General features: G+C 40.1%; 2 long non-coding RNA genes across 2 annotated transcripts in view; one reads left to right on the top strand and one right to left on the bottom strand.

Moving 5' to 3' along the window:
- Positions 1 to 6,229: 6,229 nt before the first annotated feature.
- LOC143840952 (uncharacterized) overlaps positions 6,230 to 25,007 on the bottom strand; it is a 64,348-nt gene continuing 45,570 nt past the window's right edge. Inside the window, exons 2-3 of the long non-coding RNA XR_013232488.1 lie at positions 7,953 to 8,011; positions 6,230 to 6,261 (exon numbers count right to left, since the gene is read on the bottom strand). This is a non-coding gene — a long non-coding RNA (uncharacterized LOC143840952). The remainder of the gene's footprint in view (positions 6,262 to 7,952; positions 8,012 to 25,007) is intronic.
- Positions 15,907 to 25,007, top strand: part of LOC143840951 (uncharacterized) — a 50,558-nt gene continuing 41,457 nt past the window's right edge. Inside the window, exon 1 of the long non-coding RNA XR_013232487.1 lies at positions 15,907 to 16,073. This is a non-coding gene — a long non-coding RNA (uncharacterized LOC143840951). The remainder of the gene's footprint in view (positions 16,074 to 25,007) is intronic.

The following is a 25,007-nucleotide window of genomic DNA, read 5'->3' as shown; positions in this document are numbered from 1 at the left end:
CAACACTGGATCCATTATTATTATGTATTTAATTTAACATATTTTCACCACTTCTATGTGTCCTATAGTATTTTAAATTGATAACTGTCATATTGTAAAAGAAAGAGAAGCCATTTTTAATTTGAGATATTTGGGACACATGTAAATTCTACATTTGTATTTGATATTTTCTAACTATAAGTTTGTCTCCTGCTAGTATAATATACATAATACACACTCCAGCTTTCAAATTGCATAATAGTCCTGTTTCTCAAGTAGATTGTTCATTTTACAATTACTGCATATTCAGCAAGTTTATTTTCCCATTTTTCTGAATGTGGACAGATGTAAATAGTTCAATGGTGTCACTTCCTTGAGGATTTCACTGAATATTGTTTAGCACAGCAAACAATTTTAGTAAGGAACCCATTGTCTTTCAGTGGGAACTTCATTCTCTCTACAATGCTAATGTGTGTGTGTGTGCCTGTGTATGCATGGAAATGTATACATAAATAATCCTGCAAAAAGATAATGCAGCACTAATTTCCACAGTTCCTAAACTTTCTTTACTTTAGAAATATAGAATATTGGGTAGATTGTAGATGCTGGGGTTGCAACTCTATGTAGAGTTACTTAGGGATTGGTATAATTGGTATATATTTCTGGTAAAGATACATTGGATGATGTTGAATCAGCATGACATCAGAATCCTAAACATATTTATGTCGAAGTAACAGTCACTGAAAACTGAGGCTGCCATTCTGTGCATATCTATTTGGGAACAATTTCAACTGAACAGGGTGGAACTTCTAAGTATTCATGCACAGGATTGTACTGAAGCATGTTTAGGATTGTAGCTGGAGATGCGAAACAGAAAGTCCTCATCCAGATTTCATTTTTCATGTTTAGTAATTGATATATAGCCTCAAAAGTTCGAATGTGTATTCCCACAACCTCCCCCCCTTTTCTACATTTTCTTCCACTCTTTTAGCCTTTGTGTGAGCCCCCATGAAATCTCCCTTCCCCATAGCCACAATCAATTTGTTATATAACTAACCCTCCCTTTCAACTTCAACTTTCTTCATAACCTGAATCTTTCTACCTGAACCTTACTGGCTGTAATGATTTTTTTTTTGTAACAAATGTGTATTTGAATTCTGTAAGGCAATCTATACAGCCGAGGTTGAGTATTGCAAAAGTAGAACACTGTAGCTAATCTGTCAGCTGACTACTGGCCAGAAGCAAGAGGCAATCCCATTAGAAGAGGTAGGTAAGTTATGACTCAAAGCCAGGACTCAGTGGAGCCTGACCTTTCTCCCAGTCCTTGGGTTGTGGCATTTTTTTAAAACAAAGAGTGTAAATCAGCTGCAGCTCACTTTCACTGGATGGCATTGTGTTTCCTCTAGGCTGTTTCTTCTAAATGTTAGGTTTACTGCATCCCGTTCTTATCTAATTCCACATCATACCTCTATCCTATTTTCATCAGTTCTCATATATTCTTTGGCTTGTAATTTTTAAAAATATTTTAATAAGATTCCCAATTTATTGGCTCTTTAAAACATCTATGTAAGCTTTTTTAAAAAAAAGGAAAACATGGTTTGCTGCTTAAATGATGATTTTTCCAATTATTAATTTTAGAGTAAATGTGTGATCTCAATTCTCAAAGAAGCATGAATTACAAAGTACTCATAATTTATTATTTTTGAAAAAAGAGATATAATGTTTAATGCCTCCCATACTGTAGTCTGTCACTCAACACAGTAAAATCTGTATTAGTTGTAAGCTTTTGGCATTGTGAAAATAATTGCTTCAGGACTATGAGGTCGAGGACAAAACCTTCCCTTCAGCTGTCAGCATCCAGGCAATTGATCTTCTCATTTTATTTTAATCTCACCAGCCACTTCCCTCCCCTCCTCAACAGACCCCCCTCTACTCAGAAGCTAAATGTCCCTACTGCCAGGAGTGCTTAGTGTAAATGTAATATTACATGAATCAAAGGCCCTTTAGGCTACAATATAGGCTGGTAATTTATTACTGAAGAACAGAGGCCTTTTTAAAAAAAAAATCTTTTCGTTGAGGCAAATCACTGTGAATTAACTAGCATGAGGGCAGCAGGTGCTCTCATTAAATTTACAGTCCCTGGCAGCAGATATCAAAGTTAAGGGGGGGGGGAATTGTGTAGTTCTACTGACACATGTAATATCAACTTTGTCGAAATACCACAGTAAGGCAACAGGTTTTTTTGTCAGCACTTGAACCAAATTTGTCAGGGGTTCATGCTATAAATTTGAATCAGATCAGAATGAGGAGATCTAAGAAGGGTAGACAGCAACCAATGGATAGTGCTAAGTAGCATTCTAGAGAAGGAGAGGTAAAAACAGGCAGAACAAGGAAAAGGGGGGAAAAGAAAAGGGGGGGACTGAAGAAAATCAAGATGCTCTGAGATGCTGCTCTGCCTACCAGCTGCTCTTTCCTGCTTTTTTTTTTAAACACAGGTATTGTGTTATGTGAGTCACAAGTCCAAACAAGGTTTACTTTGTAGAACTAAGCTGTACACCACAGCTGCTGCATTACTTTTAAGTTAGTCCTGAGAACATCTTCTGTCTTCTCATGTTTTCTATTCTGCTGGATGACTTCTTCCCATAGGCAGAGCTTGCAACTCTGTTTATAGTCACACTATTTGTAAGAATAAGGAGATCTCCCATTTGCAAAAAAATCTTGTTTATACTTAGCACATAACTCAGTTATATGAGTCTTTTATGAGCCGCTTTTTAGAAGTATTATTTAGCTGCTTTTAATGTGTTTTATCAGACCATAACCTCGAACTAATATCAGTTCACAAAGCTATTTGCTTATCTGTTTGAACCTTTGACCCCCCCTTGCATCTAGCATGTGGAACTACTTGTTCTGTTGAATTGTGACAGAATCCATATTTAAGCTTTCTACATGAAAATGTAGACAAATGACTATACAATGCGGAAACCAGTGGAAATAAACCAGATACAGTCAGTTTAAGTCCAGTACAAACGTGGCAGTGGTAGAGCATATTGTCCCACTGCACAGAATCAGTGGCGGCTCAGCATGGCCTCTGCTGTGCATAACGGGTCTGTGTTAAATAAGCTGATCCTTTTGGCTCCCAGCGTGCGTTTTGAATCTCTATAGCCTTAATACTACAATGAGTGACACACATATTTTATAGGTTTCAGAAGACCATTTTGGCTTCCCAGTTCTCTCTCTACTGTGCTTTGGTTATTTTGAAACAGCAGCCATGTGGAATCATATGGAAATAATAATAAATGTAACTGGCTTATTACTAAATCACCAACAAACAGAACTGTCCATTCACAGTTTGAGGACAATGTTTTCTCTAAGATTGTTGTCTCCAGTTTTTCTACGTTCAGATACTGAAGTCATAAACAAAGTACAATGCTTTAAACAGAGCAATTTATCAATCCCTAAAGATCTTCAGATAATAAGAATAAAATGAGTCCCATTTGAGCAACTCTAAACAAATTATGTTGCATTCCCCAAACTCTTATCAGACTCTGTCATTTTCTTACAGTTCCTTCAGTGGATATTTTTGGCTCTCATAGTGTTTTCCTATCAACTTGCTTCCTTATTCTGTATGCCCACTACCCATTTATCATTTCCTGGGGAAACCTATTATAATAAAAATCTAGCCCATGCAAAGGGATTAAACTTTCTGCTAGTCTTGGATCTGCTGCTCTCATAATTTAGTTTTCATTGTTAATGAACCAAGGGTAAAACAGCTTGTACAGATGAACTCCCAGTAGATATACTAAGGTTGGATTTATCTTTGGTACTTGTATGTAAATTAAAACATGAATGGGCCTTCCCAGAAGGAGCATGTAATACCTGAATGAATAAAGATCCCTATAATGCTTAAGAGGTAAGAGATCAGTATGAAATAAGGATCCTTGAGAACCCATTGGTTTATCTCATGTCATGTCTTCCAGTCATTAACAAGAAACCAGGTTTATGGGGGACTGTTAATCTGTCTATAGGCCCATTCATGACTGCCTCATATGTTGCATCACTTTTGACTTCATAACAGTATAATACAATTAGGTTTTTGTGAATGACTATTTGTCACAGTACCTGATGGAACTCTACTTGTTGCATCACTGCTCAGCAGGTAATTGTTGAAACAGAGAATTAAATCAGACATAAATCATATACACCAGTTATAAATAAATGTGGTTTAAAAACGATTACTGCAAAATTCATGGTAATCTTTCTCTGACACTGTTAGTATTTATATCTACTTTGATATAATGTAAGCTTATCTTCTGTTGCACTTCCTGGGAAGAAACAGATAACAGGCCCTTGGACCTCCGAAAGGTAGCAGAGGCGAAGGTGTCCTTTCCCCCAGTTTTGAGTTTCCTGGGTTAAATTTTTAAAAAGGGGATTAAGGGGACAGAATCCTTGTACCCTTTCTTATTCCATAAATTCCAATCGAACCATCAATTCCTTGTGGTATCTCCACTCCAAAAAATATAGGAATTGTCCAGGCTATTCCAAATCAATAATGAATCTTTTTATTTCTTCTTTTTTATAATGATTCAAAACTTTATAAATCATCCAAAATCATAAGCGAAATAAATCACAACCAAAACGGGTTCCTAGGTAAATTATATCCCGTTTTCCCAAACTTCATCTTATTCCAGCCAACTAACTTTCATGGCTGTATATCAATCATGCAACCCCAACAATGATCTTTCCGGAAATCAGCAGGAACTGCAGCAATAAAGGAAAATGTGTGAAAACTTTGATTACCCTCAGTGTATGATGACTGGATATGTGTCATTGTTGTACACCAACACAAACATAGAAGATTCTACCAACTAGCAGTCTCATGAAATTTATCAGTTCATTTACAGATTCTCAGCTACATACTTATTAATGTGCTTTATTTTATTTTTACTTTATCCAGGTTTCTACGAGGAGGGATAAGGGAAGAGGCTTTCTTCAGAATAGCCTGTGATTCGTAGAGAGACATTATATTGTAACATAAAGTATGCCTCTCTAAGAATCACAGGCAATTCTGAAGAAAGTCTCTTCCCTTATCCCTCCTTGTAGTGTTCAGCTTTAGCATAGGATGTTGCCATGTGATCGTTCTAGTTCTGTGACAGCCCTTTGCTCCCAATCTTACATGAAAGCCTTTGTCTCCTTAACCACCACCACCCCCAGTTTAAAAATAGTTTTTCAGTGTTGGAACCAGACTTCAATGGACCGTTTCCCTATACACAATTTTGGCATATGTTTGAAAGCCTAGTTTAAAAGGATTTTAACTTTTCAGCCTTGCTGTTTTGTTTCCTTTGGAGACGTTTGTAAAGATGTTGTCAGCAGATTTGTAGGAAACAAAGCAGCATGAAGGAGTGAGGGAATAATTCTGTGCATTGCCAAGAGCTAGAATAGCAGCTTGGAGCCTATGCAAAATAATTCAGCAGGTATTTGAATTCAATGCAACATAAAAATTAACATTACAAATCCCTTTTTATTATTTCGGCTGCTCTTAGTCCACTCTTTTTCCAGATTCATTCAACCTGCAAGAGAAGAATGGATAACCCCATCCCAAGAGTCACCGAAAGAGGTCCTGAGAAAAAACTGGGAATTACACATTTATATATACCTTCTTATAAACAGGCTTCTGCCCTTCTCAAACCACAGATTAAGAAACATGTGTGGCTAGAAAAGAGTTCATCTATATTTAAAATTTTAAAAGTTGAGATATCTCTAGCATTATGTAAATCTTTTCTTTAGTTACGCAGTTAAAGTCTTTCAACCCAAGGTTTGGAATGCAGTTCATACCTTTGAAGTCTGTTGTCTTCTAAAGGGATGTGAGACCATGCGGTAAAATGAAGTAATTGTAATTAAGACTATAAGGAAAAGCAGCAATTAATCTGTGCTGACAATGCCAGCTCCGTTCTATCTACCACAAATGGATCTTTTCCCTTCGGAGCATTACCAGTTCACACTAAAAAAGTGTTGGTTCCACTATCATATGTGGGATAATTAGAATGTGTCATATATGCATTTCAGGAAAGCATATCCTATTTCTCCTCCCTGCCCCCTGCTAAATTCTCCTAGAAACCAAAGTCACACAGACTATTTCCTCTCAGAGTCCACAGGCTAGTCTTCAAAGAAAAAAAATGAGGCTATGTGGTACTTACCTTATAACTGGAGAAGACAGACAAGCATGTCTGTCTATCATTGCAAAGAAATGCAAGCAGGGACAGTATTCCTGAAGGTATTGGCTGGCTGTCAAGTGAAAAAAACTTTGAACTCATCTCTAAAAAACCTGGCATTAACATCAAGACAAAATGGATACATTAAAAACAGTATCAACATACACTGAACTGTCCCATGTAATGTATAAAAGTTTTCAACCAACTTAAAAAGCAAAACACAGATATTTTATGCCTATAAGAAACTCGCATAAAGAAAAATGTGCATATTTTAAATAATAAAAAATTAGGTAAAGTATATTTTGCTTCAGCTCTAACAAAAAGTGGCACGACAAACTGAAGAAAAGTAATCAAAATGGACTTTTATCTGGAATTCCATCTTTTGAACTTTTATATTTTGGATCCCATTCTGTATCTACAATTGTAGCACCTATTTTTGTAACAGGAACTCTGAGGAGTCAATTGTCTTATTTAAACCAGTTTGGGGAATGTTACACGTCTCTATTCAATGTATATTTTGTGGCATGTTATAGCTCCTAACATAAATTATTTTGTACCTGCCTACACAGTGTTGCATTCTGCTTTTGCAGAAATCACAGTGTCATGGACAACATAATTGGATACTGTGACTTCTCCCCATATGGAGACAGCTTTTATCCTTTGGATGTTCAGTGAGCTGGGTGGAGCTGCCAGAGACCCACTGGCCAGCTGTTGCTGGAGCCAAGAGGTATCCTCAGTAAAAGTTTACCATCAGCAAACTGGAGGCTATAAGATGTTGTTATCACACCTTGGATGAGCTACTATGGTCCAACAAGGCCCAGCTCCATATAGGTTGGCATGCATCTTTCTTCCACATGGATGCCATACCGCTGGAGGGCCTGGATGGAGATCTCTGCTGGAGAGGACTGCCTACCTACTGCTGCACTGAGCCAACCAGGCAACCCCTGGTTGGTGCTCCTAATCCAAAGGTCAGCATCCCAGCAAGAACTGGAAGCATCGTAGTTGAAGCTGTGTCCCCTATACATGCAGACTATGTCATCCACGGAGGTCAAAGCTCACTGATTAGCCTCATCCAGACAACCCCCAGAGATTATTATGATCCAGCCAAGCCTCAGGTCAAGCCTAATCGTGATGCCACTGCACCATGCACAGTGGGCAGGACTGCACCATTGCTAGAGAGTCTGGAAAGAATGACCAATTAGCCCAACAATTTTGGGACAACATTTCAGTTGCACAACAGAAATGCTAACCACTGTCTTCTATCACCAATTCATGATGTGGTGCCCCCGCCACAAAGTGTGACAGGTAACACTAACTGAAAAAGAGTACACCCCCATGCCATCTATTTGAAGGTCTAGACCAATCTAGACCTGATGCTGGCCAGAGCTGCTGCTGGAGCCTCCGCTGGAACCTCCACCATCACCAGGAATGCTGCCACTGCTGGGGACACTACAACTGCTGGGAACACCGGCGCCACTGCTGGGAATGCTACCACTGCTTGGGATGCCACTGCCATGGCTGCTTTCGCTGCCCCTGCCAGGACTGTTGGCGACGTAGCTGCTGGTGTCGTGGCCGCGGTGAGCCATGGAGTAGTTCCCGCTCGACTCTCCTGGGAAAGAGGGAGAGCGGAGACATGGGGAGATGGCCAGCATTCATGGCCCACAGAGGGACAAATGAGGAAGAGTAGGGGGTAGGCAAGGGAAGAGGGGGAGAAGGGTCCAAAAAAGTTGGGATAAGGGAACAAAAGAATGGGGAAGGACTTACTTGGAGTGGAGGAGCCAGGATTAGGCAAATAGGACAAGCACGGGGATCCACAGGTGTTCCTACAGGGCAGAGAGGAAAGAGCATGTTAAGATAGAGGGTGGAGTTTAAGTAATATCAGTTAAGGGAGGAGCAGGGGATAGGAAGGAGGATTAAAACCCTGCAATATGCTGAACAGAATATAACCATTAAGTAGGGTAAACCATCTCAGTCATGAGTCACCTGAACTGAGAATAGACCAGCAAGCTTGCATGTATCTTTCTCCCTATAATAGCTGCCCTGACTTTTGCCACTGATGTAGGGCAGAAAGATTCTGACATTTAAAAATAAGAAAGAAAATCGAGGTGTGGAAACACAGTTGCCATCTACATGTAACCGGTACAGTTTGTATAACCAAGATGAAATATCTACTTGAAGCATGCACTTATGCTCATGTTCCAGAGCTCATCAAATGAGAGCTCCTGACCCCCCCATACCTAGAATGTGCAATAGCCATAAGTTAAGAGATGGGGTAACAGGATGGAGAAAGAGTGAGAGGCAGAAAAGTAGGATAAAAGTCCTGGCTCCTATGCATGGCATGTGTGCTTGCTAGGTGCCCATCATTCTGGCCCATGCCCATCCCTCCAGCTTCTGTGGAGACTCTGCCACCTCTTGCTGGCCTCCTAGTCTTCTGAGGCTGCAATTTGGCAGTCTTATTTTAGTATTGGCTGTGTTTGGCAATGGAACAGAAAACTTTGAGGAAGACTGAGATTAACTGATGCTCTTTTACTACAAGATGATGTAGTAAGCAAGTGTAAAAAGATCTGGAAGAATGTTTTAAAAATAAATAACACAGAAGGGATGTCCTTAGCTACAATTTGGGAAGCAAGCAAAGATTTTATTAGAGAAATCTTATTAGCAGCTGGTGCCAAGAAGAAAAGTGAAAAGTCAGAACCAAGATATTAGTAGAAAAAAAATCCAGAGATTGGAGCAAGAACACACACACACAAACCCTCTAATAAAGACACTAGCAAAGATAAGGCAATTAAAAACCCCCAATTATACATGTTAGAAAGGGACATAGTACAGAAAAAATTTAAATTTCTGAAACAAAGACATTTTGGATATGCAGGAAAAAAAACCTGGCAGATACTTGGCTTTGGGGTTTTTTGATTTACAGCAGGAGTTCAAATATAAAAGAGAACCATATGTTACAATTTTAAATGCCAGTTTCCTTGGTTTTGAGGATAGCATATCTAAAGTTTAAAGTTGACATGGGAGCATCAATCCTTTGACTGAATGCATTCTCTCAGTTAAAAAATGCAACAAAAACCCCCTAGAGATGTGTGTGTGTGTGTGTGTTTGTGTGTGTTCCTCTCGGTTCCAGCATCCATATGTTAGGATCATCATAAGCTTTATTAGTCAGTTGAGGTCAATTGAGAAATTGCTCTATTTGCTTTCATAATAGTGGTGTGCAACACAACACTCGAACTGGAAATCACACAATGGCTTTCATTTTACTTCAATCACTTGCAGATGCAGAGCAATTCTCTTTAAAGTGACATAAGGGATTAAAAGAATTCAAAAACATATTCAAGTAAGGGTTGTCTTTGCTTTCCATAATTCTACTTCTACAGACTTTAGAGGTCAGAGACACTTGTAATTTGTTCTGTCGTTCTCCCTCTACCAATTTGTCCATTGCCTCCTTTGTATCTTTAGAGGGGTGCCTTGGAAGCTAGCAATGCTCAGATCTTGTGCTTTTTGGCTGCACAATATTTCAAAGTTCACACCAATATTTGCATAACATTAGGAAAAATGCCTGAATTCCTTTGGCCCTGTGGCTAAGAATTCAAGAAATCCAAGAAATGAGAGATGCTTGCATAAAGAACACTACTTGAGTCCTTTTTCTCTAGTTTCATATTTACTTTATCTCTGCCCTTTCAAAAGGAACTTACTTCATTTTCTTCTCCATTTTATCTACATAACAATCCCGTGAAGTAGGTTAAGCTGAGACTGTGTAACTAAGCCCAGAATCACCCAGCTTCAATGGCAGAGCAGGGATTCAAACCTGGATCTTCCAGATCCTGGTCTGACACCTTAACCCAGGGTTAAGGGAATGCTGGCAAGGGCTCATTGGAATTGTAGTCCATGGACATCTGGAGGGCCACAGTTTGACTACCCCTGCCTTAACCATTATACCAGACTCACTTTAGCTTTGCTAAAGGTTCTTTTTTGACTTGCTATTAATTTGCAGTTCAGTTCTATCCACTTATCCTATTCTAAGCCTATTGACTTCAACAAATTTTGAAATGTATAATTCTGTCTAGGATTTTACTGTTAGGCTGTTTTGAAACAGGAACTGTGCAATCTTCTAACCAGTCTTCTTACCATGCTGACTTTGGTATTATTAGGATTGTACAGGTTTAATGGGATGTTTAACCTCATAAAGAATTTGTAGTCATTGTAGAATAGCTGCAGTGTTGTCTGGAAAGGTAACGCTGGGGAAAGGAATGGATTTAGTTTGTGCTGTATGTGTATATATTCTCTCCCTTACCTAACTCCACCCCCCCCCCCAATATAAACCCAGAAAAACTATAATGATCCTCAAACCATGGCCACCAAGAGAGGGAAACTTGTGTGTGTGTGTGTGTGTGTGTGTGTGGGGATTCCTGAGACTCGTCAGTGGGAGGGTAACTGAAACTAATGTCACACTGCATTCAGAATGCATCTCAATTTATTTTAATTTTAGTACAGTTCAGCACTGCAGTCAATTAGGGGTAAAGGGAAGGCAAAGCAGTTAACAACAGTAATTTTGCTTTATGCTTCTTGTGTCTTTCTGCACAGTTTACTACATGGGGGCAAACACTTGCATATCCTACCAAACCCATCAACCATGACAGCACTGGAGCAAGGCAAAACAAGCCCGCACAGCTTATGGCTGCTACAATTATTGACAGGCTGCAGGCTGTTGTTTCCATCAGTCTATTTCCCTTTCCCTTTCTTCTACTCAGCTCCATAGTTTTGCCTGTTTATCCAGATCTTCCCTGTTAGCATATTCCAGAAAATAAAGCCTTTCCTTTTTTTCTGCATTTCTCCTCTTTTCCCCACACTTTTCTCCTCTATTTTCTCTCTTTCATGACTTACCTTCATCTCTCACTTTCCCCACCTAATCCTGAGCTTTATTTTCAGTCTTTTTAATCTCTGGTTGGTAATTTAGAATATGCTTAATAGTTGTATAGCAGCAAACCTTCTCATTATTATGAACAGAAGGATGGGGGTGGTGGTGATTTCCCCATGCTAAGTGGTAAAATGCTGCTTTCCCCACCCCTTTTACAAGCATAGTAAAGGAATGTTAATCTGTTTAATGGTTACACATGTGGAACAACAATTAAAACTCATTTTGGATTTAATTACATTTCAAATTTTGTTCGAGCAGTGGGTTGTTATATTTGTGAGTAATCTAATATGTTTTTGTAAATGCTACTTTGCTTTTGTTGACATGTTAACGCTTTATGTTATATGACAGGAGACAATCTTTTTAAAGAAAATGTTGGCAAAAACAGTCTCAATTATCTCAGTACTTCTCATCTAGCACTACTCCACAATCAATTTGTCCCTGCTTTTGTACTAAGTAAACTTGAATAGATTAAATTAAATAATTTTTGCAAAGGAAGCTTTTGTGAACTACCACCCACTTCATCAGATGTAAGAAGAGTACCCTTTATTGGTAAAGAAATATATATGTCTAGAGCCTCATGGTGGCTTTGGCAGCCCTGTCCCAGTCTATGAAATACTTTCCCAAGAGACTCTGAAAAGCCTGGGACCACTCATAGATAGATTTTTGAACATCAGTTAAACAATTCTCTGCTTGAAGGCCTGGGAGGGGGGGGGTTGAAGTCTGGGCTGGAAACATGCCTGAGTATACCTTGAGGCTGGGATTCTGCTAGGGCCTAGGGCTTCTATCAGGACTCACTGCTTCTGACATCCACCACTCCCCATTGACTTGTGGGTACTTATGACTTATCAGTCTATACTTGTACAAACAACTACAGGTAGGGGTAAGCCCTGGGTGATGGGAGAGCTCATGAGCAGATAAGAGAAAGACACTCAGGAAGGTGGGAAACATATGGAGGGAGGATGAAAAGGAGGACATGAGCCTTGATAATGGGCAGAAGGGCCAATGGGCAGAAGGGCCCTGAATAGCATTAAGTTGTATTGTGCCAAGTTTGATCCTGAGGTTTGGTGGGGGCACTATTTCTTTTTTTTCCCTTTTTTTGTGGGGGAGAATTCTGTTGAATTTTAAGTTTTCAGTTAAACTCCACTGGATTTTAGTGTATCCTATCATTGCTAATTTTATGGCTCATATTTGTACATTTTATGCCCATATTTTTTATTCTTGTAATTCTTGCAGAGTATATTTTACGTAGAATGGCAGTGTATGAACCTTACAGACATATTTGTAAACACTGGCAGTGTTCAAAAAGCATTAGCTTGTCTAAAGGCTAAACATGGTAGTATTTACCTGAATCATGCACAGGAATTGTTGTTGAATTCTTTCTTAGTTCTATCATAGAATGGCTTGTATCTAGTCATAGCTTGCTAAGCAGTGTCCAGAAAAGAACAAATGCCCCTCTGTTCAAAATGAATCTGCAAGCAGTCCTCCTGAGTATGCAAAATTGTACATCTTTTAATACACTAAAACATTCTAAATAGCACTGCAAACGTTTTACGAATATATGTTTTTATGCTTTCTTGAAAGTGTCCTGTCCTGCCTTCCCTGTCTGCCCAATCTACATATTAGAAGAAAATAACCTAAATGCAAGTACTTTCTCTGAGTATTTCAAGTTTGCTAGGATTATGTGGGGTCCTAAGGCCATTCTGTGCATCTAGGCCAGGATTTTATGAAACACTGGGGTTTCTTGATGGCCCAGGAGGGGTTTCCAGATTGGGTGGGAGTTAATTAATTTTTATTTATTTTTTAAATTTGTTAAATATTTAATTGGATGATATGACCATATATAGTCATGTGAATGAACACACCCCTCTGAAAATGACCAATGAAGGGCCAGGAATGGATGGGAAGGGGAGGGGGCCCAGGTGAGTATGTGTACATCTAAACTTTCCAACCATATTCTACATGATTGTATTACTTCAGGTTTTTTTTTAAGCCTGAAAAATGTTTCAGGGCCACTCAATGGTAAAAAAGTCAAGAAAGGTTTATCTAGGCCAGGCTTTCTCAGCCAGGATTTCATGAAAGGGTTTCCTGAATGGGTGGGAGTTAATTAATTTTAATATATATATTTAAATTGGTGATATGACCACATAAGTTCAAATCAACCTGCTGCCTCCCTGAATGACCAGTGATGAACCTGGAGGGGTAGGGAGGGACCCCAGGTGGGCGCATTCACAGCTACGCTTCCCAACCATAAACTGCATGATCGTTCCATTTCTGGGGCTTCTTGAAGCCTGAGGAATGTTTCTCAGGGGTTTCTCAATGGTACAAAAGTTGAGAAAGACTGATCTAGGCAATTGCCTAGTGTACCAGAGGTAGAGAGCTCTGTTGCCACCCTGCCTGCCCACCTGCAGCATCCCTAACAGGTGCCCCGGCTCAAAGCCTACTACATTCATTTTAATACAGTGCTCTAAATTGGACTGAAACGCCATCTGGGAAATGTAGTTGGATATAGTAAATGGCATTGCTACACGACTATTATAAATACCATGAACTGATGAATGTCGATTACTGTACTCACTTTCACTACAAAAGAAATGTATATCTTCCAAACATAGCTGGTTTTTAAATGATGCATGACATGGTCATAATTATCTTGAGGTGCACCCAATCCAAGCAATCTAGTAAACAGCATGTTCCAAAAGCTCTTATGTAGCCACCAGTATAACGAATGCTATGACAGCATAAGTTCAAAGGGACTCAAAATACTTCATGGATTGATCTGCACAGTCATGTGAGATATTCAGTTTGGAAAGAAAAGAACATTCCAACAAGACAATTCTCTCTCCTCCCCCCCTCCCATTTCCTTATTAGTGAAAACTGAGTTACAGTTAAAATACAATCACCCATTGTCAATTTGCTCATTAGCTATGAGGTAATCAGGCTCATCTTTAACACAAGACATGTTCATCTGTTTGATCTAGTCATACATCTTTACTGTTGCCTCATCTGTAGGTTTCCCATTCTTTTTTCTTAATTTAGACTTTGGGTTTTCAAGCTCTCTTGCTGGGAGATTAAGTTTTCTGTTCTGTATTCCTCTCATGACACCCAGATGTCTTGCTTTTGAACTTATTCCTTTCTTCACACATCAAATGTTCCAATAACATTCTTTATTTTGCTGCCTCTTGCTAGAGTTCATTACTGCAACAATTCAGTAGATAATTTTGTTCAATGTGCAATATTAGCATTGTATGTAGAAAAAGTCATTACTGAAGGAGTAATTAAACTGAAGACGTAAGTTAAAGCACTCATGGTTAACAGAGGTGCAGCTTGGCAGACTCCCTTTAGGTCAGAAAAGTGCAATAGCTACCTTACAGTTTACTTTCAGTATTTATTTTTAATGCAATCATCTGTTTTGTTTGCCTTGCTTATAAAACCAAAGCATTATAAAAAATATTTAGCAATGCTGAAACGACAGTTTAAGTGCCTGTAATTTGTTCTTAAATAATAAATGTTATCCAATATGTTGATGCAAAGCACAGGACTTTCTTTCTGAAAACCAATGGCTTGAAGCATATGTAAGTTAGGGTGAGCCATTTCTCAAATCAAGCAGTTTATTTTGTATAGCATGCATATTAATTTGTGTATTATATAAATTTGGTAGGTAAGGAATAAAGAGTTAATGAACTATTTTCTACTGTTTACATGTGTTTCTTCTTAGCACATGTTACTCTGAAGAGAAAGGGCAGGTAATAAATACAATAAATAACAACATGACGAAAAAGGACTGGTTCAAAAGCTCATTGTCTACCTGCAAATGATAGCTTCATCTGGTAGCAGGAAGCATTTTTGCCAATTCCACTCTCCCACTGTAGACCTTGAACCCACTGTTGTTTCTGGAAGCCTTCTAAACCACAGGGACAGTACTTTGGAGTGTGGCAGGTGCTATGGCAGCAGGGGCATGGAACTTCCACCCCATGGCTCGGAGCCAGCAATACGCCAGCAGAAACATAAATGGATTTGACACATTTCCAGTTGCATAAGGAAACATTCCACACATGTTGGATAATGCACTTTCAATATGCTTTTACAGCTGAATTTTCCTATGCAAAACAGGAAAAATTGCTTCTGAAGTGCATTGAAAGTTCAATAGCATACAATACCTAGGTCCATTCCGCACGACTTCAAAGTAGCAGAAGGGTTGCAAATTGTAAACGCTACTAATTTGCAGTTCCACAAGACGTCGCACACCATCTGTTATACTCCTGAAACAGTCCCGCAAAAAGCGATTCATTGTAGTGCTTAAAGGGAAATCCAGAAAAGTGGATTCGCCCTCCGAAAAGCGCTACACTCTTGCAAACAATCTGCAACACTAGCGAAAAAGACCTGTGCATTCCCATTGTTGCGGTTCCAGCAAAGTCCCTCCCCTTGGCTCTCTTCTCCGAACTTCTGGCGAAGCAATCGCCATTTTTTTTTTCTCGGAGCGAGCAGAAAGCAATGAACCAGCGAGCCTTCATTCACCCAGCGAGGCTTCTCCGGCTACAGTCCCTCCACAGAAGTGCTTTAAAGCTCCCCTAAGTCCCCAAGCACAACACAGCCCCATTTGCCAGTTCCATTAATTTTTGGCCGAAAATTACGCCCGTGCAAGGGGGGGGGGATTTTTCTTTTCACTCGGGGGACTGCAGCAACAATGAATCGCCAGCTCACACACCAGCTGCCAGCTAAATGAGGCTCTCCGTTGCAATGAATTAATGCATATTCGTTTCAACATGTGTTTTTCTTTTTTAAACTTTTCTTAAAGGGAAAGGGGCTTTCCTGGAGCATGATACCAACCACCCATTGGCTGTTCGTTTGACTGACGGCCAGGGGCGGAACAAAGCACAGGAAAAATCTCTTCCTGGCTAGCGATTTTTGCAAGACCGGAAACCTGTGTGAAACTAATGAAACACTACTGGATTTCACTAAAAGAGCAGGTATGTGTAACGCCGAGATTGCACTTTTAAAAATAACGTTTCTGCTTTGTGGGGCCAATTGGCAACATTGGTCCTTGTGCGGAAACACCCTTAATATTTTCCTACCTATATATCACTGTGCCCTCTTTATTAAATCAAATATAGTGAAATAAATATATATACAGGAAAGAATGGGATTGCAGATTCAGTTTGCCTCAACCTATATAAGCAAAGGAAGGATGTCTGGCCTCAACCAGGGCCAGATTCTTTTTGGCCATGGCCCACCCTGGTGGAATGAGCTGCCAATTGAGCCCCAGGCCCTGTTGGAACTACCTAAGTTTCAGGGACTGGAAAATGACGCTCTTCCACCAGGCCTTTGGTTGAGGCCAGAACAACCTAATGTAATCAATAAAATCTACGGGCCTCCCTGCATTCATCTCTGCATTATTCCCTTCCCTAAACATGAAACTGAAGAATAATATTATATATTGTCCGTAAAGTGAACTTGGAGGTGAACAGGAACAACAGAACACTACAAGATTTTAATAATATTTGATTTTATAATATGGTGTATTAAATATGTGATGTTAACTGTTCCGAGACTGCTTGCAGGGAAGGGTGCTTTATAAAACCAATAAACAAATAAATATACTTTCAGTAGGCTGGTCTATGATATTGGGGATGAGGGGTGTGCATTCAGATTTACCTGAGCTGAAAATCTACCAAAGAAATACCTTATTGTTATTTTCCAGATCTATTTTGGAATCCCAAAGGTTTTCTTTTCCAGGAAAACTGGATAAATTTCCCCCCAAAATCATGGATATATTTGGGAATTACCTGATGTAGTCAAAAAACAAAGGAAAGGCTGCAGCGGGTTCCTTCTGCCTCTCAGGTGTTCATGGGCATCTATTGCAGTCTCTTTAAATTTTAAAGGAACAATAGAAGACAACCTGAGGATAAACTGTGCTTTATATTTAAACTAGGCATGTGCAAAATTCAGATTCAATCAAATCTTAAGCGATTCAGTACCTTTAAACGTCCGCGCATGCACGTTTGCCCCCTCCCGGCCCCTCCGGGCCGCCAGCAAATTGGCCACCAAAGCAGCTGATTAGCTTGCGGCTCGGCAAGCTTCTCTTACCCCCCTCCCGAAACAAGAAGCTTGCCGGGCCGCGAGCTAATTGGCCGCTTTGGCGGCCAATTTGCTTGCGGCCTGGCGAGCTTCTCGCTTTGGGGGGAGGGAAGGAGCCGCGGCCCAGTGCCAAGGCCTTTGCGGCCCGGCACCGGCCCGCAGCCCGCGGGTTGGGGACCACTGCTCTATTGCACCCAGACCTTGGTTTGGCAATTCAGCCAAGACAATTTAACTTCAGGAGAAGGTAAATTCAGACTGAATTAGTCCAAAAAGTGTCTGAATCAACAGGTACTCGACTATCCAAATGGGACTGCATGAGAAGCCAGCTCCAGGATCAGCTGTGCCTTGCACAGAAAATCTGCTCTCTCCCAGTGCCTGTTTATTATGCATGGTTATACTGAATGAAAGGAGCTGATGTTAAGGAGAGATATGGTAAACCGTTCTCCATCTATTATTATATACCTGCTTCTGATAATGTATAAAAAGTTCCAAGACTTTGGGGGGGCTCCTTTTAAATCTCTCAAAGTCTTGACCTCTTAAACTATTATTCACCAAAAAACCCTTGAGTTAGTAAAACTCATTAGGAATGCCTCATATTTTGCAGTGAACATTTCTGGCAGTTGAACATACTGGGGCTTTCCGCACTCCTTCAAAATTGCACAATGGTTGCCAATTGAAATCACTACAGTTTTGCCATTATGCACAATGTCGTTGACAATCTGCCACACACCTGAAACCGATCCGCAAAAAGCGCTTCCTTGTAGCGCTTTCAGGGAAATCCCCAAAAGTGGATTCACCCTCCGGAAAGCGCTACACTCCTGCAACCAATCTGCAACACTAGCGGGAAAGTTCTGTGCGTTACCATTGTTGTGGTTTCTACAAAGTCCCTCCCGCTGGCTCTCTCCTGATCTTCCGGCGAAGCGATCGCCATTTTTTTTTCTCCGAGCAAGCGGAGATCAACGCACCGGCAAGCCTTTGTTTACCTAGTGAGGCTTCCCCGGCTGCAGTCCCTCCCCAGAGCTCCTTACAGTCACTAAGTACAAACAACAGAGAAGCCCGTTTGCTGATGTATTTTCCCTTTATTTTTTACACTTTCGGCCGACAATTGGGCCCGTGAGGGGGGGGGGGATTTTTTTTTTCCACTCGGGGGGAGCGTGGCAATGATTAAACGACAGCTCAAACACACCTGCAAAGCTGGATGGGTCTCTCCGTTGCAACGCATCAACACAGATTCGTTGCAACGGGTGTGTTTTTTTTTTAAACTTTCTTAAAGGGAAAGAGGCTGTTTGGGAGCATGCTAACGGCCTCCCATTGGCTGCTTGACAGCCAGAGGCGGGACGAGCTTGGCAATAGCGCTTCCTTTCTAGCGATTTTTGCCGAGACTAGAAGCCTGTGGGAAACGATACAAAACGCAACTGGATTCCACTACAAAGGCAGGTATGCATAATGACGAATTCCACTATTTTAAATGGCGATTTTTCGTTCAGCAAACAATTTGCTACAAGGATCCCGGTGCGGAAAGCCCCACTCTATTGGAAGCTCACAATCAGACCATGAACCAATCCAGGATGCGTCTGGTTTGTACTCAACAAATCAAACAGCAGCAAACAGTGGCTATGGTCTTGTTCAGAAGTCAACTCTCAACTGATCTTGGAAATTGGGAGCTGGTGTCTGATATAAAAAGTGGTAAGATTAGAGGAAGGAATTTTAGAAGCCCCCTGCAATAGATCTTGGGGCTTCTCTAAGAGTCAGCTTCTCCCCCCTTATTTTGCCGCCCCAGCTGTGTTCCAGGACGGTGTTGCATGAATACTTGATCTCCAGTCAATATGGCAACTCTTCTACATGGCAATAATGGAAACATTTCTGAATATATCATTTTTTAATAGAGCACCACTATAATTTATAGCCTGTTTGGGCTATTGATAAGTTTCCTTCCTGTTTTACATTTCCATTGCTTGTATCACTGTTTTGGTGGTTTACCTCTTACCTTTGTGACTCTAGCAGAACAAAGTGGCATTTGTAGTAGGATGAGAAACAAGTATATTTCAGCACCATTGTTCTGCAGATTTTTTTTTATTGAATTGATCTTTGTTTCATATTACATTTCCCAAGACATATTAGGTAGCATTTTCCCCCAGATTGAAATGCTGATTTTGTTACTTCCTGGCCATGTTTCTGTCATCTCTAGACTCCTTTGTTCTATTATTAAACAAACCTGTTCATAAGTGTTATGAAAGGAGAGATCACACATGTTTAGGGCTTATTTCTATTGAATTGCGGTAAAGATTGCACCTTGAAGGTGTGTATATTATATTTAACTACCTTAAAAGATTTATTAAAATAAACAGCACAGGAATAAAAATAGACTTTCACATGAGATCATAAAACAGCACTACATGTGTCAGCATATTCCTGGTTCATATTAATAGGATTCTCCCTTTGTTTGAGCTACATTTGATAATGCAATGTCATGGAAATGGGAATTAGATTCTTTTCTTGTTTTATTGATCAACTTCCGCAAAACCTAATTGTAAAAAGAGATGACAGAACTTTAATTTTTCAAGCCTTCTTATTAACACAACTGCATTTTAGTATCTGTTGTCTGCTGAATTCTTTTCACTAAAAAAAATGATATTTTATATGCTTCAACATGAAGCAGCTTTTTCTTGCACAAATACCTTCCGCAAATTTTCTCACAATGACAACTGTTGAAAACATGACCATTAAAACTGTAAGTAAAAATAAAACGAAAGTAAAATCACAGGCTGTAATTGAGCCTCCCAGTTTACATTCAAATAAGACAAGATGGTGAGTTTCCATTTACACTAAAGATCTGGGGAGGGGAACCCCTTAAGATATGTCAGTTGCATCAACTCAAGGGACTGTACATATACAAAACCCACTAAGTGTGCTACTGTCATAGAAGAATAGCAACAGAAAACCCTCCAAGAAAACATCCACCCAGATCACTTGTGGTTTAAATGTATGGAGAGTCTAGCCAGAGGAAAAATATGGAATACTGGAGCAAGGAGCATGATAAGAAGCCTGCTGGGGTAAGGAGCATGACAAAATAACCCATGGGTTATTTTTCATGGGTCATTTCTCCTACAGTTACTGAGTAGGAAGAAATAGGCACAGATCAAAAGAAAAAATACGTCTAGACAAGGGGCTGTCCCCATCCCTGGCCTGGCCACACCCCTACAAAAGAGAGAAAAGGAAGGAGAAAAAGCCAGCCACCCCACAGTTTGCATGGCTTGGCTGGATACTTCCCACCACCCTGATGATCCCATGTGTGCCCATCAGTATGCTGAATTAGGCTCTGTTAGACTAGGCACATCTGCATCCAATTTGTCTGAGCCAAGGTGCTGCCTTCTCTGAGCTGGCCACCTGGCTACCTGTTGCTTGCTTGGGCCATATGCTATGTACCTCCTTCCACAGCCCTCCTATTCTGGACTAGCCCAGCACAACTGTGTGGGGGAACAGGCTACTAGCCCACCTTGAAATTATTCAGTAGCTCGTTTCTATAGAGCTGCCAACCACAGGATGGAACCTGGAGTTCTCCTGGAATTACAACTGATCTTCATACTACAAAATTCATTTTCCCTGGATGTAATGGCAGCTATGGAGAGTGAACTCTACCGAAACAGAACCCCACACTGAGCTCTCTCCCCAGGCAACACCCCCAACATTGAAGGAATTCTCCAAACTTCAAACTCACGGAATTGGCAACCCTATTAATCTTCTGGATTTGCCTAGGCATGGCTACACTCATGAGCAATAATACTGGCTATTAAAATCTGATATACCAATAGGCATACAGGAGAAAGAAAGAATCCCTGGTGGCATTCCACATGTGATGGGAATTGCATGTCTCATGTCTTGCCACGAACTGTATGAGATGGTCCTTAATTTACTACATATTTCAAAAAATGTTTTCTTAATATTTACCACTAATAAAATCTGCATGACCGCAAGACAACAAGCAAGACTCAAAGTGTCAGAAACAGCAGCAGGCCCATCTGACACTTATCAAATGTAATCAGGTTCAGCATCTCTTAGGAAGGTTAACAGACTGCGGCTTGTTTTGATGGCATTTCAGTTTTCTGGAACTCTGCCTTGTTCAACAATTGATCTCATTTGTGTCCTTCTGAACCTTATTGAGTAAATTAGAGGTTAGGGGATGTTGAAGAGAAATGTGGGAGAGCTGGATTTAAGCACTAAAAATATGTCTTCCTGACAAAAAATCTGGTATCCTTGAAAATCACATGTATATGCAAGCACTTGAGAAGATATCTGCTTCAGAATGGCAAGCATAGTATAGGATGGGGGGGGCGCTGTTTGGGTTGTGATATGAAAGTTACATTAGGCTTGATTTGGATAATGAAACAAGTCTGGTGTAACAATGTTACGAGTTAATTGTAAATAAAATTACTTTGTTCTGCTGCAATTTGGATTTTGCAGCAATAGTGAAATTTCTGTTGATCATATCATTAGGTACCCCAGTGATAACGACTTGAATTTTCATTCCCACAGAGCATGCGATCTCTTTTGCTCTTGCCATAAAGTTCCTTCTGACATGTCTAGCACATGGGAGCTGATAAAACATGTGCTGCATAAAAGGCTCCAGTAATTTGGATGGAAGCTCATGCCTTCCCACAAATTATGCTAGTCCTTAAAGTGCTACTGAACTCTTTGCTCTTTTCTACTCCTCTGCCACTGAGAGTCAGATTGCGATGACAAAGAGATTCCAGTAGTATAAGAGAGGCGTGTGATGGAAGAAGGGCTGTTTTTATACCATGCTTTTCTCTACCCAAAGACATCCCAAAGTGATTTACAAACTCCTTTCCCTTCCTTTCCCCACAACAGGCACTCTGTAAGGTAAGTAGGACTAAGAGAACTCTGAGAGAACTGCTTTGTGAGAACAACTCTAAGAGAACTGTGACTTGCCCAAGGTCACAAATCCCATTCTTCATATAAGGGTCCACTTTAACCACTACACCAAACTAGAGAGATGAAGTTACCTTAGAATGTCTACATTTCTGCTGTGTTGCGAAAGGAAGTGCTGTAAGAAATCAACAGTTGAAGAAAATTATGTCCCACCTTCTAAACAAAGGAGAAATTTCTATTGCCATTAAAAGGTAGATAAAGAGAGATGGATTTTCCAGTGTCCTTAAAGACAATATGGGTTGACTGGGGGGGGGGTCCCTGTTAATTTCTCCAGACTTTTAATGTCAAATTTCAGACCTTTAATGGCATAGTAATATAAACAATCATACTGGTGCATAATAAACAAGAATGCCCTATCTGCTTAAAATAAAACAGATATTTGAGGTAAAAGTAGTGATAGGACCTAGATGTAAACCATAAGTCAAACAGATTAAATTAAGGTATAAATTAAATGAACATTTCAAGCAGTAGTTAAAATTACTAGTGATTAATTAAAAGGGAAATCATAACAAAAAACATCCAAAAGGGGTATGAGAAGCACATTATTCCTTACAGATGTAACTTTTGCCTTGAAGAAATGTGTCCAGAAATTCATCCACCTTCTCAGTTTCTATAGAAAACTTACCTGCTAATAAAACTGAGTGTCATTTCTGGGAAACCGGATGCCCGATGATGGACCAGGTTAGTAAGGTTCAAGAAAGAGTGGGCCTGATAAAATGAGTAAGGGGATGAACCAAGGTACCAGGGAGAACAGATCTGGTTTATCCCTGCCTCAATAAGCTAGATTTTAATGTCCCAGATTCTTTGTCAAACAATATGATAGATTTGGGACCCATTGCAATTAGTCAGAGAGTTTAAGTTAATGCCAAGAGTGTTATTTTTGTGATATATTTCCTGAGATCACTTGAAGACATAGGAGTCCATTAGCATATCGTGAAGTAGACTCTCCAGTTGGGAGCAAAAATGACATTTAAACCAATATTTAATGGTTATCGTACAGGCTCTGGTTGTCAGTAAGTGAAGGCCAAGTTCATTGCAGTGGGTAAAAGGGCTGATTACATTTGGAATCACAAAACATGATGAAGGAAAAGGGAAGCTAATTGCTCCACTTCAGGGTTAGTGGCCTGGATCCAAATAGGGATCCCTTACAAAAGTTGATTAGTTACTTTATTTTGAAATCTCAGGATTGCTGCCAGAACATATTGATTCCCTTTATGATGATGAAAACACAAAATGGTGTGGAGTTGGTTCCTAGCTGCGGAGAGAGTGACTTCTTGATGTGAGGACCAATTCAGTTGGTATTGAAAAAGAACACCCAGATACCTAAATGTTTTAACTTGCTCCAGTGGTTTCCCTCAACTTTCCAGGAATAGCATTTCAGCAATTTGGGGGGGGGGGAGAATCTTGATTTTCTCAAAATTTATAGAGCGACAATTCTGGGAACAGAAGGAGTTTAAGGCTATTAGTGCCTATTGTGGGCCAATAAAGAAATAAGCATGACATGACTTTTAATGTCTTAAACCTTTAGTGAGCCAGGATGATGTAATTTTAGAGCATCCTTTTTCAACCTTTTGAACATGGAGAAGCCCATGAAATAATTTTTCAGACTTTGAGGAGCCCAGGAAGTTATGTCAGCAGGCCACGCCCCTGCCACACCCCGACAAGTGACATCAGTACCTGCACCCTTAACCTCACTTTTGCTTCCTCCCCCCTACCTTTACTACTATTCTGCTTCATGTAGGCTGGAAAGAAGTGTAGGTGCTGAAATATAACCCAGACCACCCCCATTCCACACCACTTCACAGTTCCTGCAGACCCCCTCTAGAGCTCCCAAGGACCCCCAGGGGTCTCTGGTTGAGAATGTCAAAGTATACTGAGGAGACCATGGGATCAAATTGCCATTCAGCCAGGTAGCTCATGGGTAATCTTGGGACAGTCATTTTCTCTTAGTCTATCCTAGTTCATGAAGCCACTGTGAGGATTAAATGGACATCAGGAGAATGAGATCCTTGGATAAAAAGCAGAATAAAAATGTGACAAAATTATTTAGTTGAGAAGAACTAAGCTTCCCTTAGAAGATATTTCCACAAAACCTGCACCAGTCCTGTATTCTCAATATCTGCATTAATGTATTTTATTGCTCTCTCATTCCTTCATTGAAAAACCTAAATCCACCCTTGCCTCAATCAAAGACAAATGATGGTGGTGTCATGGTTCTAAACCACCTTTGATTCTAGTGGCAGTCCTCCAGTAGGAGGCCAGTCAGTGCTGCAGTGGACTCCAAGTTAATAAACACTCCACTTAGACTAGGAATTGATAGAGAAAAATATTAACTTGAATAAGTCCTTCTATGGACAGGCATAGGATAAATGTATAAAGAAAGTATTTATGCTGATGTTTCAGACTGTAGTCAGGCTATTTGAATGTAATGACTGCCAGGTATGATATGTGAAACAAATGATCTTGTATGATGGTTGGCTTCCCCTCCTCTGCATGCTCAAGTGCTCATTACAGTTCTTTCTTTAAACTGCTGCCTAGACAGCTGCCTGTGCCTCTGAGGAGCACTGAGTGAGGAAGCATATAAATTACTGTAGCATTTTACAGCCAAGATAAACTCAAACTGCAGGGTTATAGCCTGAACTGATATAGAAGAAGAACCAAGCAGGGAGGAAAGTATTTATATTGAGTCATGTCACACCCACAAAAACATCTATACAAATATTTTCTCTTCATGCATTGCCTTCCAGCCCTTTAAGTCAGCTTAAATATTCTGTAGGGTGTAACATAAACCTCCAGTATTTCCTTCAGTAAAATGTAGTTCTAACTTACTGATGTAAAGTTGTTAACTAACATTTTGATTATTATTCTTGCTTTAAATT

This window comes from Paroedura picta, chromosome 7 (assembly GCF_049243985.1).
Source record: "Paroedura picta isolate Pp20150507F chromosome 7, Ppicta_v3.0, whole genome shotgun sequence".
Taxonomy (NCBI): domain Eukaryota; kingdom Metazoa; phylum Chordata; class Lepidosauria; order Squamata; family Gekkonidae; genus Paroedura; species Paroedura picta.
The sequence above is the reverse complement of the archived record's forward strand: the minus strand, read 5'-3'. Positions and strand labels throughout refer to the sequence as shown.